We start from the raw sequence: 12,149 nt of genomic DNA, 5'->3' as shown, positions 1-12,149 counted from the left end.
TAAACCTGAAGTGAAGCATCGGAATTTAAAACTAGACTCACAGGAGGGGTTCAAATCATAGAAAATTAGAGTGTCAGTCCTCTTGTACTTAAGTCGGCATTGTGCCTTTTGAATTTAAATCCGATGCAATTTCTGTGTTTCGTGGTCAGTAAGATGTTCCGAGGTATACAGTAAACCTGATGTGAAGCATCGGAATCTAAAACTGGACCTACAGGAGCGGTTCTAATCATAGAAAGTTAGATTGTCAGTCCTCTTGTACTTAAGTCGGCATTGTGACTTTTGTATCAAATTCGGATGCAATATCTGTGTTTCATCGCCAATAAGAACGTCCAAGGTATACAGTACACCTGAAGTGAAGCATCGGAATCTAAAACTGGCCTCACAGGAGAGGTTCAAATCATAGAAAGTGAGAGTCAGTCCTTTTGTACTTAAGTCGGCATTGTGCCTTTTGTATTAAATTCGGATGCAATTTCTGTGTTTCATCGTCAATCAGAAGGTCCAAGGGATATAGTAAACCTGAAGTGAAGCGTCGGAATCTAAAACTGGACTCACAGGAGAGGTTCAAATCATAGAAAGTTAGAGTGTCAGTCCTCTTGTACTTAAGTCGGCATTGTGATTTTTGTATTAAATTCGGATGCAATTTCTGTGTTTCATCGTCAATAAGAAGGTCCAAGGGATACAGTAAACCTGAAGTGAAGCATCGGTATCTAACACTGGACTCACAGGAGAGGTTCAAATCATAGAAAGTTAGAGTGTCATTCCCTTGTACTTAAGTCAGCATTGTGCCTTTTTATTAAATTCGGATGCAGTTTCTGTGTTTCATCGTCAATAAGAAGGTCCAAGGGATACAGTAAACCTGAAGTCAGAATTCGGAATCTAAAACTGGTCCCACAGGAGAGGTTAAAATCATAGAAAGTTAGAGTGTCAGTCCTCTTGTACTTAAGTCGGCATTGTGCCTTTTGTATTAAATTCGGAAGCAATTTCTGTGTTTCATCGTCAATAAGAAGGTCCAAGGTATACAGTAAACATGAAGTGAAGCATCGGAATCTAAAACTGGACTCACAGGAGAGGTTCAAATCATAGAAAGTGAGAGTGTCAGTCCTCTTGTACTTAAGTCGGCATTGTGCCTTTTGCATAAAATTCGGATATAATTACTGTGTTTCATCGTCAACAAGAAGGTCCAAGGGATACAGTAAACCTGAAGTGAAGCATCGGAATTTAAAACTAGACTCACAGGAGGGGTTCAAATCATAGAAAATTAGAGTGTCAGTCCTCTTGTACTTAAGTCGGCATTGTGCCTTTTGAATTTAAATCCGACGTAATTTCTGTGTTTCGTCGTCAGTAAGATGTTCCGAGGTATACAGTAAACCTGATGTGAAGCATCGGAATCTAAAACTGGACCTACAGGAGCGGTTCTAATCATAGAAAGTTAGATTGTCAGTCCTCTTGTACTTAAGTCGGCATTGTGACTTTTGTATCAAATTCGGATGCAATATCTGTGTTTCATCGCCAATAAGAACGTCCAAGGTATACAGTAAACCTGAAGTGAAGCGTCGGAATCTAAAACTGGACTCACAGGAGAGGTTCAAATCATAGAATGTTAGAGTGTCAGTCCTCTTGTACTTAAGTCGGCATTGTGCCTTTTGTATTAAATTAGGATATAATTTCTGTGTTTCATCGTCAACAAGAAGGTCCAAGGAATACAGTAAACCTGAAGTGAAGCATCGGAATTTAAAACTGGACTCACAGGAGGGGTTCAAATCATAGAAAGTTAGAGTGTCAGTCTTCTTGTACTTAAGTCGGCATTGTGCCTTTTGAATTTAAATCCGATGCTATTTCTGCGTTTCGTCGTCAATAAGATGTTCCGAGGTATACAGTAAACCTGAAGTGAAGCATCGGAATCTAAAACTGGACTCACAGTAGCGGTTCTAATCATAGAAAGTTAGATTGTCAGTCCTCTTGTACTTAAGTCGGCATTGTGACTTTTGTATCAAATTCGGATGCAATATCTGTGTTTCATCGCCAATAAGAACGTCCAAGGTATACAGTACACCTGAAGTGAAGCATCGGAATCTAAAACTGGCCTCACAGGAGAGGTTCAAATCATAGAAAGTGAGAGTCAGTCCTTTTGTACTTAAGTCGGCATTGTGCCTTTTGTATTAAATTCGGATGCAATTTCTGTGTTTCATCGTCAATAAGAAGGTCCAAGGGATACAGTAAACCTGAAGTGAAGCGTCGGAATCTAAAACTGGACTCACAGGAGAGGTTCAAATCATAGAAAGTTAGAGTGTGAGTCCTCTTGTACTTAAGTCGGCATTGTGATTTTTGTATTAAATTCGGATGCAATTTCTGTGTTTCATCGTCAATAAGAAGGTCCAAGGGATACAGTAAACCTGAAGTGAAGCATCGGTATCTAACACTGGACTCACAGGAGAGGTTCAAATCATAGAAAGTTAGAGTGTCAGTCCTCTTGTACTTAAGTCGGCATTGTGCCTTTTGAATTTAAAACCGATGCTATTTCTGTGTTTCGTCGTCAATAAGATGTTCCGAGGTATACAGTAAACCTGAAGTGAAGCATCGGAATCTAAAACTGGACTCACAGGAGCGGTTCAAATCATAGAAAGTTAGAGTGTCAGTCCTCTTGTACTTAAGTCGGCATTGTGACTTTTGTATTAAATTCGGATGCAATTTCTGTGTTTCATCGTCAATAAGAAGGTCCAAGGTATACAGTAAACCTGAAGTGAAGCATCGGAATCTAAAACTGGCCTCACAGGAGAGGTTCAAATCATAGAAAGTGAGAGTCAGTCCTCTTGTACTTAAGTCGGCATTGTGCCTTTTGTATTAAATTCGGATGCAATTTCTGTGTTTCATCGTCAATAAGAAGGTCCATGGGATACAGTAAACCTGAAGTGAAGCGTCGGAATCTAAAACTGGACTCACAGGAGAGGTTCAAATCATAGAAAGTTAGAGTGTCAGTCCTCTTGTACATAAGTCGGCATTGTGATTTTTGTATTAAATTCGGATGCAATTTCTGTGTTTCATCGTCAATAAGAAGGTCCAAGGGATACAGTAAACCTGAAGTGAAGCATCGGAATCTAACACTGGACTCACAGGAGACGTTCAAATCATAGAAAGTTAGAGTGTCAGTCCTCTTGTACATAAGTCGGCAATGTGCCTGTTGTATTAAATTCGGCTGAAATTTCTGTGTTTCATCGTCATTAAAAAGGTCCAAGGGATTCAGTAAACATGAAGTGAAGCATCGGAATCTAAAACTGGACTCACAGGAGAGATTCATATCATAGAAAGTGAGAGTGTCAGTCCTCTTGTACTTAAGTCGGCATTGTGCCTTTTGTATTAAATTCGGATGCAATTTCTGTGTTTCATCGTCAATAGGAAGGTCGAAGGTATACAGTAAACCTGCACTGAAGCATCAGAATCTAAAACTGGACTCAAAGGAGAGGTTCAAATCATAGAAAGTTATAGTGTCAGTCCTCCTGTACTTAAGTCGGCTTTGTGCCTTTTGTATTAAATTCAGATGTAATTTCTGTGTCTCATTGTCACTAAGAAGGTCCAAGGTATACAGTAAAACTGAAGTGAAGCATCGGAATCTAAAACTGGCCTCACAGGAGAGGTTCAAATCATAGCAAGTGAGAGTCAGTCCTTTTGTACTTAAGTCGGCATTGTGCCTTTTGTATTAAATTCGGATGCAATTTCTGTGTTTCATCGTCAATACGAAGGTCCAAGGGATACTGTAAACCTGAAGTGAAGCGTCCGAATCTAAAACTGGACTCACAGGAGAGGTTCAAATGATAGTAAGTTAGAGTGCCAGTCCTCTTGTACTTAAGTCGGCATTGTGATTTTTGTGTTAAATTCGGATGCAATTTCTGTGTTTCATCGTCAATAAGAAGGTCCAAGGGATACAGTAAACCTGAAGTGAAGCATCGGAATCTAACACTGGACTCACAGGAGAGGCTCAAATCATAGAAAGTTAGAGTGTCAGTCCTCTTGTACTTAAGTCAGCATTGTGCCTTTTTATTAAATTCGGATGCAGTTTCTGTGTTTCATCGTCAATAAGAAGGTCCAAGGGATACAGTAAACCTGAAGTCAGGAATCGGATTCTAAAACTGGTCCCACAGGAGGGGTTAAAATCATAGAAAGTTAGAGTGTCAGTCCTCTTGTACTTAAGTCGGCATTGTGCCTTTTGTATTAAACTCGGATGCAATTTCTGTGTTTCATCGTCAATAAGAAGGTCCAAGGTATACAGTAAACATGAAGTGAAGCATCGGAATCTAAAACTGGACCCACAGGAGAGGTTCAAATCATAGAAAGTGAGAGTGACAGTCCTCTTGTACTTAAGTCGGCATTGTGCATTTTGTATTAAATTCGGATGAAATTTCTGTGTTTCATCGTCAACAAGAAGGTCCAAGGGATACAGTAAACCTGAAGTGAAGCATCGGAATTTAAAACTGGACTCACAGGAGGGGTTCAAATCATAGAAATTTAGAGTGTCAGTCCTCTTGTACTTAAGTCGGCATTGTGCCTTTTGAATTTAAATCCGATGCTATTTCTGTGTTTCGTCGTCAATAAGACGTTCCGAGGTATACAGTAAACCTGAAGTGAAGCATCGGAATCTAAAACTGGACTCACAGGAGCGGTTCAAATCATAAAAGTTAGAGTGTCAGTCCTCTTGTACTTAAGTCGGCATTGTGACTTTTGTATTAAATTCGGATGCAATTTCTGTGTTTCATCGTCAATAAGAAGGTCCAAGGTATACAGTAAACCTGAAGTGAAGCATCGGAATCTAAAACTGGCCTCACAGGAGAGGTTCAAATCATAGAGAGTGAGAGTCAGTCCTCTTGTACTTAAGTCGGCATTGTGCCTTTTGTATTAAATTCGGATGCAATTTCTGTGTTTCATCGTCAATAAGAAGGTCCGAGGGATACAGTAAACCTGAAGTGAAGCGTCGGAATCTAAAACTGGACTCACAGGAGAGGTTCAAATCATAGAAACTTAGAGTGTCAGTCCTCTTGTACTTAAGTCGGCATTGTGATTTTTGTATTAAATTCGGATGCAATTTCTGTGTTTCATCGTCAATAAGAAGGTCCAAGGAATACAGTAAACATGAAGTGAAGCACCGGAATCTAAATCTGGACTCACAGGAGAGGTTCAAATCATAGAAAGTTAGAGTGTCAGTCCTCTTGTACTTAAGTCGGCAATGTGCCTGTTGTATTAAATTCGGATGCAATTTCTGTGTTTCATCGTCAATAAGAAGGTCCAAGGAATACAGTAAACATGAAGTGAAGCATCGGAATCTAAATCTGGACTCACAGGAGAGGTTCAAATCATAGAAAGTTAGAGTGTCAGTCCTCTTGTACTTAAGTCGGCAATGTGCCTGTTGTATTAAATTCGGATGCAATTTCTGTGTTTCATCGTCAATAAGAAGGTCCAAGGGATACAGTAAACCTGAAGTGAAGCGTCGGAATCTAAAACTGGACTCACAGGAGAGGTTCAAATCATAGAAAGTTAGAGTGTCAGTCCTCTTGTACTTAAGTCGGCATTGTGATTTTTGTATTAAATTCGGATTCAATTTCTGTGTTTCATCGTCATTAAAAAGGTCCAAGGTATAGAGTAAACCTGAAGTGAAGCATCGGAATCTAAAACTGGACTCACAGGAGAGGTTCATATCATAGAAAGTGAGAGTGTCAGTCCTCTTGTACTTAAGTCGGCATTGTGCCTTTTGTATTAAGTTCGGATGCAATTTCTGTGTTTCGTCGTCAATAAGAAGGTCCAAGGGATACAGTAAACCTGAAATGAAGCTTCGGAATCTAAAACTGGACTCACAGGAGAGGTTCAAATCATAGAAAGTGAGAGTGTCAGTCCTCTTGTACATAAGTCGGCATTGTGCCTTTTGTATTAAATTCGGATATAATTTCTGTGTTTCATCGTCAACAAGAAGGTCCAAGGGATACGGTAAACCTGAAGTGAAGCATCGGAATTTATAACTGGACTCACAGGAGGGGTTCAAATCATAGAAAATTAAAGTGTCAGTCCTCTTGTACTTAAGTCGGCATTGTGCCTTTTGAATTTAAATCCGATGCAACTTCTGTGTTTCGCCGTCAGTAAGATGTTCCGAGGTATACAGTAAACCTGATGTGAAGCATCGGAATCTAAAACTGGACTCACAGGAGCGGTTCTGATCATAGAAAGTTAGAGTGTCAGTCCTCTCGTACTTAAGTCGGCATTGTGACTTTTGTATTAAATTCGGATGCAATTTCTGTGTTTCATCGCCAATAAGAACGTCCAAGGTATACAGTACACCTGAAGTGAAGCATCGGAATCTAAAACTGTCCTCACAGGAGAGGTTCAAATCATAGAAAGTGAGAGTCAGTCCTTTTGTACTTAAGTCGGCATTGTGCCTTTTGTATTAAATTCGGATGCAATTTCTGTGTTTCATCGTCAATAAGAAGGTCCAAGGGATACTGTAAACCTGAAGTGAAGCGTCGGTATCTAAAACTGGACTCACAGGAGAGGTTCAAATCATAGTAAGTTAGAGTGTTAGTCCTCTTGTACTTAAGTCGGCATTGTGATTTTTGTATTTAATTCGGATGCAGTTTCTGTGTTTCATCGTCAACAAGAAGGTCCAAGGGATACAGTAAACGTGAAGTGAAGCATCGGAATTTAAAACTGGATTCACAGGAGGGGTTCAAATCATAGAAAATTAGAGTGTCAGTCCTCTTGTACTTAAGTCGGCATTGTGCCTTTTGAATTTAAATCCGATGCTATTTCTGTGTTTCGTCGACAATAAGACGTTCCGGGGTATACAGTAAACCTGAAGTGAAGCATCGGAATCTAAAACTGGACTCACAGGAGCGGTTCATATCATAGAAAGTTAGAGTGTCAGTCCTCTTGTACTTATGTCGGCATTGTGACTTTTGTATTAAATTCGGATGCAGTTTCTGTGTTTCATCGTCAATAAGAAGGTCCAAGGGATACAGTAACCTGAAGTCAGGAATCGGAATCTAAAACTGGTCCCACAGGAGAGGTTAAAATCATAGTAAGTTAGAGTGTCAGTCCTCTTGTACTTAAGTCGGCATTGTGCCTTTTGTATTAAATTCAGAAGCAATTTCTGTGTTTGATCGTCAATAAGAAGGTCCAAGGTATACAGTAAACATGAAGTGAAGCATCGGAATCTAAAACTGGACTCACAGGAGAGGTTCAAATCATAGAAAGTGAGAGTGTCAGTCCTCTTGTACTTAAGTCGGCATTGTGCCTTTTGCATTAAATTCGGATATAATTTCTGTGTTTCATCGTCAACAAGAAGGTCCAAGGGATACAGTAAACCTGAAGTGAAGAATCGGAATTTAAAACTAGACTCACAGGAGGGGTTCAAATCATAGAAAATTAGAGTGTCAGTCCTCTTGTACTTAAGTCGGCATTGTGCCTTTTGAATTTAAATCCGATGCAATTTCTGTGTTTCGTCGTCAGTAAGATGTTCCAAGGTATACAGTAAACCTGATGTGAAGCATCGGAATCTAAAACTGGACTCACAGGAGAGGTTCTAATCATAGAAAGTTAGAGTGTCAGTCCTCTTGTACTTAAGTCGGCATTGTGACTTTTGTATTAAATTCGGATGCAAATTCCGTGTTTCATCGCCAATAAGAACGTCCAAGGTATGCAGTACACCTGAAGTGAAGCATCGGAATCTAAAACTGGCCTCACAGGAGAGGTTCAAATCATAGAAAGTGAGAGTCAGTCCTTTTGTACTTAAGTCGGCATTGTGCCTTTTGTATTAAATTCGGATCCAATTTCTATGTTTCATCGTCAATAAGAAGGTCCAAGGGATACACTAAACCTGAAGTGAAGCGTCGGAATCTAAAACTGGACTAACAGGAGAGGTTCAAATCATAGAAAGTTAGAGTGTCAGTCCTCTTGTACTTAAGTCGGCATTGTGATTTTTGTATTTAATTCGGATGCAATTTCTGTGTTTCATCGTCAATAAGAAGGTCCAAGGGATACAGTAAACCTGAAGTGAAGCATCGGAATCTAACACTGGACTCACAGGAGAGGTTCAAATCATAGAAACTTAGAAAGTCAGTCCTCTTGTACTTAAGTCAGCATTGTGCCTTTTTATTAAATTCGGATGCAGCTTCTGTGTTTCATCGTCAATAAGAAGGTCCAAGGGATACAGTAAACCTGAAGTCAGGAATCGGAATCTAAATCTGGTCCCACAGGAGAGGTTAAATCATAGGAAGTTAGAGTGTCAGTCCTCTTGTACTTAAGTCGGCATTGTGCCTTTTGTATTAAATTCGGATACAATTTATGTGTTTCATCGTCAATAAGAAGGTCCAAGGTATACAGTAAACATGAAGTGAAGCATCGGAATCTAAAACTGGACCCACAGGAGAGGTTCAAATCATAGAAACTGAGAGTGTCAGTCCTCTTGTACTTAAGTCGGCATTGTGCATTTTGTATTAAATTCGGATACAATTTCTGTGTTTCATCGTCAACAAGAAGGTCCAAGAGATACAGTAAACCTGAAGTGAAGCATCGGAATTTAAAACTGGACTCACAGGAGTGGTTTAAATCATAGAAAATTAGAGTGTCAGTCCTCTTGTACTTAAGTCGGCATTGTGCCTTTTGAATTTAAATCCGATGCAATTTCTGTGTTTCGTCGTCAATAAGATGTTCCGAGGTATACAGTAAACCTGAAGTGAAGCATCGGAATCTAAAACTGGACTTACAGGAGAGGTTCAAATCATAGAAAGTTAGAGTGTCAGTCCTCTTGTACTTAAGTCGGCATTGTGACTTTTGTATTAAATTCGGATGCAGTTTCTGTGTTTCATCGTCAATAAGTAGGTCCAAGGGATTCAGTAACCTGAAGTCAGGAATCGGAATCTAAAACTGGTCCCACAGGAGAGGTTAAAATCATAGAAAGTTAGAGTGTCAGTCCTCTTGTACTTAAGTCGGCATTGTGCCTTTTGTATTAAATTCGGAAGCAATTTCTGTGTTTGATCGTCAATAAGAAGGTCCAAGGTATACAGTAAACATGAAGTGAAGCATCGGAATCTAAAACTGGACTCACAGGGGAGGTTCAAATCATAGAAAGTGAGAGTGTCAGTCCTCTTGTACTTAAGTCGGCATTGTGCCTTTTGCATTAAATTCGGATATAATTTCTGTGTTTCATCGTCAACAAGAAGGTCCAAGGGATACAGTAAACCTGAAGTGAAGCATCGGAATTTAAAACTAGACTCACAGGAGGGGTTCAAATCATAGAAAATTAGAGTGTCAGTCCTCTTGTACTTAAGTTGGCATTGTGCCTTTTGAATTTAAATCCGATGCAATTTCTGTGTTTCGTCGTCAGTAAGATGTTCCGAGGTATACAGTAAACCTGATGTGAAGCATCGGCATCTAAAACTGGACTCACAGGAGCGGTTCTAATCATAGAAAGTTTGAGTGTCAGTATTCTTGCACTTAAGTCGGCATTGTGACTTTTGTATCAAATTCGGAGGCAATTTCTGTGTTTCATCACCAATAAGAACGTCCAAGGTATACAGTACACCTGAAGTGAAGCATCGGAATCTAAAACTGGCCTCACAGGAGAGGTTCAAATCATAGAAAGTGAGAGTCAGTCCTCTTGTACTTAAGTCGGCAATGTGCCTGTTGTATTAAATTCGGATGCAATTTCTGTGTTTCATCGTCAATAAGTTGGTCCAAGGGATACAGTAAACCTGAAGTGAAGCGTCGGAATCTAAAACTGGACTCACAGGAGAGGTTCAAATCATAGAAAGTTAGAGTGTCAGTCCTCTTGTACTTAAGTCGGCATTGTGATTTTTGTATTAAATTCGGATTCAATATCTGTGTTTCATCGTCATTAAAAAGGTCCAAGGTATACAGTAAACCTGAAGTGAAGCATCGGAATCTAAAACTGGACTCACAGGAGAGGTTCAAATCATAGAAAGTGAGAGTGTCAGTCCTCTTGTACTTAAGTCGGCATTGTGCCTTTTGTATTAAGTTCGGATGCAATTTCTGTGTTTCGTCGTCAATAAGAAGGTCCAAGGGATACAGTAAACCTGAAGTGAAGCTTCGGAATCTAAAACTGGACTCACAGGAGAGGTTCAAATCATAGAAAGTGAGAGTGTCAGTCCTCTTGTACATAAGTCGGCATTGTGCATTTTGTATTAAATTCGGATGCAATTTCTGTGTTTCATCGTCAACAAGAAGGTCCAAGGGATACAGTAAACCTGAAGTGAAGCATCGGAATCTGAAACTGGACTCACAGGAGGGGTTCAAATCATAGAAAGTTAGAGTGTCAGTCCTCTTGTACTTAAGTCGGCATTGTGCCTTTTGTATTAAATTCGGATTTAATTTCTATGTTTCATCGTCAACTAGAAGGTCCAAGGGATACAGTAAACGTGAAGTGAAGCATCGGAATTTAAAACTGGATTCACAGGAGGGGTTCAATTCATAGAAAATTAGAGTGTCAGTCCTCTTGTACTTAAGTCGGCATTGTGCCTTTTGAATTTAAATCCGATGCTATTTCTGTGTTTCGTCGACAATAAGACGTTCCGAGGTATACAGGAAACCTGAAGTGAAGCATCGGAATCTAAAACTGGACTCACAGGAGCGGTTCAAATCATATAAAGTTAGAGTGTCAGTCCTCTTGTACTTAAGTCGGCATTGTGCCTTTTGTATTAAATTCGGATGCAGTTTCTGTGTTTCATCGTCAATAAGAAGGTCCAAGGGATACAGTAACCTGAAGTCAGGAATCGGAATCTAAAACTGGTCCCACAGGAGAGGTTAAAATCATAGAAAGTTAGAGTGTCAGTCCTCTTGTACTTAAGTCGGCATTGTGCCTTTTGTATTAAATTCGGAAGCAATTTCTGTGTTTGATCGTCAATAAGAAGGTCCAAGGTATACAGTAAACATGAAGTGAAGCATCGGAATCTAAAACTGGACTCACAGGAGAGGTTCAAATCATAGAAAGTGAGAGTGTCAGTCCTCTTGTACTTAAGTCGGCATTGTGCCTTTTGCATTAAATTCGGATATAATTTCTGTGTTTCATCGTCAACAAGAAGGTCCAAGGGATACAGTAAACCTGAAGTGAAGCATCGGAATTTAAAACTAGACTCACAGGAGGGGTTCAAATCATAGAAAATTAGAGTGTCAGTCCTCTTGTACTTAAGTCGGCATTGTGCCTTTTGAATTTAAATCCGATGCAATTTCTGTGTTTCGTCGTCAATAAGATGTTCCGAGGTATACAGTAAACCTGATGTGAAGCATCGGAATCTAAAACTGGACTCACAGGAGCGGTTCTAATCATAGAAAGTTAGAGTGTCAGTCCTCTTGTACTTAAGTCGGCATTGTGACTTTTGTATTAAATTCGGATGCAATTTCTGTGTTTCATCGCCAATAAGAACGTCCAAGGTATACAGTACACCTGAAGTGAAGCATCGGAATCTAAAACTGGCCTCACAGGAGAGGTTCAAATCATAGAAAGTGAGAGTCAGTCCTTTTGTACTTAAGTCGGCATTGTGCCTTTTTATTAAATTCGGATATAATTTCTGTGTTTCATCGTCAACAAGAAGGTCCAGGAGATACAGTAAACCTGAAGTGAAGCATCGGAATTTAAAACTGGACTCTCAGGAGGGGTTTAAATCATAGAAAATTAGAGTGTCAGTCCTCTTGTACTTAAGTCGGCATTGTGCCTTTTGAATTTAAATCCGATGCAATTTCTGCGTTTCGTCGTCAATAAGATGTTCCGAGGTATACAGTAAACCTGAAGTGAAGCATCGGAATCTAAAACTGGACTCACAGGAGAGGTTCAAATCATAGAAAGTTAGAGTGTCAGTCCTCTTGTACTTAAGTCGGCATTGTGCCTTTTGTATTAAATTCGGATTTAATTTCTGTGTTTCATCGTCAACAAGAATGTCCAAGGGATACAGTAAACCTGAAGTGAAGCATCGGAATTTAAAACTGGATTCACAGGAAGGGTTCAAATCATAGAAAATTAGAGTGTCAGTCCTCTTGTACTTAAGTCGGCATTGTGCCTTTTGAATTTAAAACCGATGCTATTTCTGTGTTTCGTCGTCAATAAGACGTTCCGAGGTATACAGTAAACCTGAAGTGAAGCATCGGAATCTAAAACTGGA

Source organism: Schistocerca americana, chromosome 2 (assembly GCF_021461395.2).
Source record: "Schistocerca americana isolate TAMUIC-IGC-003095 chromosome 2, iqSchAmer2.1, whole genome shotgun sequence".
Classification (NCBI taxonomy): Eukaryota; Metazoa; Arthropoda; class Insecta; order Orthoptera; family Acrididae; genus Schistocerca; species Schistocerca americana.
This window is presented reverse-complemented; position numbering follows the sequence as displayed.